The following is a 5,196-nucleotide window of genomic DNA, read 5'->3' on the forward strand; positions in this document are numbered from 1 at the left end:
TCGAAGGCTGACAACTTTTGAGATCCTACATATTCTCCCACACAACTGTGTGGGGTGCTCAAGACCCAATCCCTGAAGTTAGTCTAAGTTAAACTCAGAATTCCTTTTTTTTCCAGAATGACAATTACAACTCAATATATAATTTGTATATTCAAATATACAGCTAGATGACACTCAGGCAGTGGTTGCAGCAGCAGCCTGCCGACTCTGTTACATTATTATTATTTACTTTTTATGTTTATTTTATTTTATTTTATTTTTTAACATTTTTCCCAAAGTTATTTATAAAAAGACCTTGTTTTGACTAGCCGGAACATGCCCCTAGGTTTTCAGAGAGGCCTTTCCCCTCATTTGTTCCTATTCTTTTAATATCAGAGTCTTCCTTGGGTCATGGATTTCTTTAGATGACTGCACTTGTCTTTCTAGTCAACATTAGCTATGACTGTATTGTCACAGCTTTATTTTGGGAACTTGTGGTTCTTTCGTTTTCTGTCCATGGCTTAACTCATTTTTCCTTCTTTTTTTTTTTTTTTTTTCATTTTCAAAATCCATTTCTCAAATTGCATAGCACATACTCACCACACCCTTCATTCTGTTCATAACTGACATGAATTTCAAGAAAACAGTGTCATCCCCTACAGGTTCTCCTTGCTTCCATATCACTACCAATTTGTCTTAATTAAGGCCAGTGCAGTTATTAACTCTGCCAGGACACGACATAACACCACAGAAAGTGAGGGCTTTGAAGGCAGGTGAGCCAAGGCTAGAATCTTGGCTCTACTTCTTACCAGCCACATGGCTTTGAGAAGTCATTTAACCTACATAGGCCTCAGTCCCCTGCTGTTTAAAAATGGAGATAATAACACCTATCTTGTAATATTATTGTCTGCATTAGAGATCAGTATGTAAATTACCTGACGTGATAGATATATTACAATAAATGCGAATTACTTTGGAGTCAGTCAAATATGGAATTCAGATCCCAGTTCTTCCACTTCTTAGGAATTTTTAAAAGAAAGTTCTCTTAACCCTTTTTTAGTCTCAATTTCCTTATCTGTGAAATGGAGACAAGTGTCCCCTTCTTATAAGATTCCTAGGGTGACTTAGTATCTGCAAAGGTAAAGACAGTTGCACATGCTCTCAACAAATGTTCTTTCTCTTCTACCTTCTGGACAAAGACATACCCTGCTGGACATGTCCGGAATTTACCTGATGTGTTAAGTTTTTACAGAATGAAACTTCCAATACACTAGTTTAAAGGCCTCACTTTAGCTCAGTAGAGTGCTTGTTTGATATCTTGGGAAACGAGCACCTACTTTCTCTTTGTGATCAATGGAAATATGTTTATCTAAGATATTACTTTTAATTTTCTCTCTTTACAAGTGTGTATATCTTTTAACCACCGGGTACCATTCAAAGAAAAAAGAAATAAGAAAAACCATAACTTACTGAAGGTAATATTTCAGATAGCATGTAAAACAAGAGTTATAGAATACCACATTGTAACCAAGAAACATTTGTGCGTTTTGATGAATTTATTTTGCACAATCAAATAGAAAAAATTTGTTATCCTTATTCACTTTTCAAGGATTTGAAAAATACTAAATTAAAGAGAACCAATAAGTTGGGGGGGAAATATTATCATTGTTAGAATATAAATAGAGGTTCTTTGCTTTTCAAAGTACTCAGGAAAAAAATGCTCTTAAAATTCAGATTGTCTCCCATCCTTACTAATCCTAATCCTGAAGGATACATCCATCTCTGATGAGCTGGAGGGTGTGGTCTTTGAAATTTGACATACCTGATTTTAATCCAAGTTCTGCCACTTACCATTGGCACTGCATTTAATCAGTCTCTGCAAGCCTCAGTTTCCTTAGCTGTTAAAAAACTGCAGCTTAGTTCTTCCCTTATATAGTTTTTAGTAGAGGCAAATGATCTAATTGATGTATGCTAAAGCAATTAGCACAATGTCTTGTGTAGAAATGCTAGCATCCCTTTTCTTTTTCCTGTAGGTCTATCCAATAGAGTAAACTTGATAATCATAGATGATCAGTTTAAGTAAATAATGGGACCCGCTGGAAGAATGTATCAGTGGAATTAATTTTATTTTCACTAATATAATTCAATCGATGAAGCATCTGGTCCTGAGAGGAGCAGAAGTGATTGAATTGTTTTAATACTTGGTGTAACTGGATTTTAATTTTGATGGGCAAAATAAGGATCCCACCTGTGTTATGATGATTAATTATATTATTAGTGATAAAAATGCTACCATTTGTTGACTTAGTATGAACCAGGTGCTTGCCATTTACGGGAGGTAATATACGTCTTACAGGTGAGTACACTAAGACTCAGAGTCGAGAAGAGATTGCCTCAAAATCACACAACTAGTGAGTAGAAGAGCCAGGATTTCAACCAGGGTTACTGCCTTTTCATGTGTGACCGTTTTGTACCACATGGTGACAAAGACGGACCGCTGCTATCAACATGCACATTATTCGGTTCATTATATAACTGAATCCATGATTTAAAAAAAAAACTTTTTAAATTATTTTTTAAAATCCTCCAGAAATAATACTCTAGGGTTATGATAATTTCACTTTTGTCCAGTTTCGGTGTCTAACTTTTTTTTATTGAGTTTCTCTCGGTAAATGACTAGAATCTTCTACCATTGTATATAAGATATCGTCTTACTAGAAAATGAGGCCATCCTATGGCTGAGGTGTCAATATTATATATATATTTGCTGAGAAATTTGGGAAGTAAGAGATATATTTTTTTCTACTGGAATTTTGACACTTTCAGGGGCAAGTGAACTAACACTCAAAATTTAGTTACAATGTGACAGGAACTAACAGTAAGGGCAAAAAATGCATCCTCTCATTTAACACGCACGACAATGAGTGAGACAAACATTATTATCTCTATCTTACAGTTGAGAAACGGGAGGTTTGGGGAGGTTAAGTAACTTATGTAAAGTAAGAAATATAGTTAGATTTTGAGCCCTGGAAAATTCACTCGTATTGAGGAGCTTATTCCATGATGATGCTAGTATATGAAGTGTTAGAATTCTTAACCCTAATTTTCTATTTATCTTGACAAGGAAAGTATTAATCACTTTTCACAATGGTGCTTTGGCTCATCTCAGAGTCGGGATGTCTTTTGACAAAGTATTGTGCCAGTTGGGACTCATACGCAATAGGAATGTCCTTAGCATTACCCTCTGTTTGCAATCTCAAAGGGATGGGGAATAGGGAGGATAGAAGGTGAATGGGAATAATGGAAAATGATGTGACCTTGTGGAAATTTAGATTTAGGAATGATTTTTAATCAAGTTCATCCAGGAGAGCCTCTCTCCAGGTGTAACCAAGATGTAATCAATAATGGACATTCCCATTCCCTCTTGTCTCCTATGTGATTTTATTGAACACAGGTTTAATTGGCCTGAAAAAACAAACAAACAAACAAAAACAACAAAAAACTAACTTGTTTGGAAAGTTATATACACTGGCAGCAAAATAAACTTTCCTCAGTTCCTGGGGTGTATGGGGCGGCGGGGGGGGGGTGGAGGGGTTACTGGACTTTTACATGCTCATTTCTGAGTAGAAAGCTGTCAGGTCACCAGGCTGTAATTCTTGGGAAACAACAGTCCATATGATAATGAGAGAAACTATAAAATGTGGTAAAGATTTCCTGTCATTGGGCTTGCTCATTCCAGAAATCGAATTGGATTGGTTACCATGGAAGGACTCCATTACAACTGTGCTCAAGAGGGACAGTGACACCAAAAGAACCAGACTTATGCAGAAAAAAATTTACCTTCGTTGACATTATATAATCCATGAGGATCCTACCTCAAGAGAGTGAACTAGATGTGATTGGTCAAGGAAAAATCCCATTTCTCTGTAGAATCAGACAGTGCACTTTGTCTCTCTACAGTTTCCTCATCTATAAAATAAAAATCAGCCCTACCTTGTCGGAACGGTACAAAGACTTCTGGAACTAAACAACTCGAGAAAAGTTAGGCTGTGCTTTCCCAAATTAACCAAAGAATTAACCAAATTCTTTTCCTGTACACTTCATATCTTGGTGGCCTGAAAAATCTTTCATGAGCCTCACATTTCCTATATGTACATTGGGAGAGTTGAGCTAGATTATGTCTAAAGTCTTTCCCAACTGTGATACCAAATAACTGTGCTTCCATCAGTATCCTGAGAATGAGGCAGCATTCCATTTACAAAATATTCCAGGCTTAGAAAGCTGCTTTAGAAGGCAGCAGGAGAGGGACCCTGAGTCCGGAGACCTGTACTCGAGTCACTTCGGCCACATCCTTGCCGTGTAGACTTAGGCAAGGCATTTCACATCCCTAAACCTGAATTTCTCCATCTATAAAATGAAGACAATAATAACCTACCATATGGAAAGGTTGGTAAAATTTTAATAGATTATGTATATGTAAGTACTTTTTACACTGTAAAATCCCATACACATTGAAATATTTTGACTGTCATCTAATACAGCCCATTCATTAATTTTGTCCTCAACAAAGAGCCTTTAAAATCCAGATTTAAGAAATAAATGAGGCTTTTGTTTTTATCAAAGTTATGTATGCTCATAGTTTAAAGAGTCAGCTACCTCTCTACAGACCTTATTTAACATGCAATTCCACACCCCTCTCCCTGTCATCACTGGTGTCCTGTTCCCCATAGGCAACCACTTTCATTCTAAGTTTTGTTTTTTTAAAATATTTACCTCTGCATATCTAAATAGTCTACACATAGTATCAATTCCTGATTTTTCAGTTTTAGGCATTATATTGACCTACCAATGACAGAAAATGAGGATTTAACCAATTTTCATCCCGCCACTCTACCACCACAAAATATATGCACAATACTCATGATTTCATTCTCCCAATATAAATATATCAGAGTATCATTTTGGTTAGATCCGTTATCAGTGCTTAAGTTAATGTTAGTAGATAAATACTATTCATAGCTGAACCACAGAGTATGACAATTTTTTTTCTTTCCTTGCACAACTATTGGTGTTCCCCAGATTAAATAATTGTTTTGTTTTGTTTACATGCTGTATTTTCTATGTTCTTATTATAAATTCAGTCCTATATTCTCTCTCAATATGTCTCAATGCATTATATATGCAATATGTCTCAATGCATTACATATGCATATATAT

Source organism: Pteropus vampyrus, unplaced genomic scaffold, assembly GCF_000151845.1.
Source record: "Pteropus vampyrus isolate Shadow unplaced genomic scaffold, Pvam_2.0 Scaffold53, whole genome shotgun sequence".
In the NCBI taxonomy this organism is placed as follows: domain Eukaryota; kingdom Metazoa; phylum Chordata; class Mammalia; order Chiroptera; family Pteropodidae; genus Pteropus; species Pteropus vampyrus.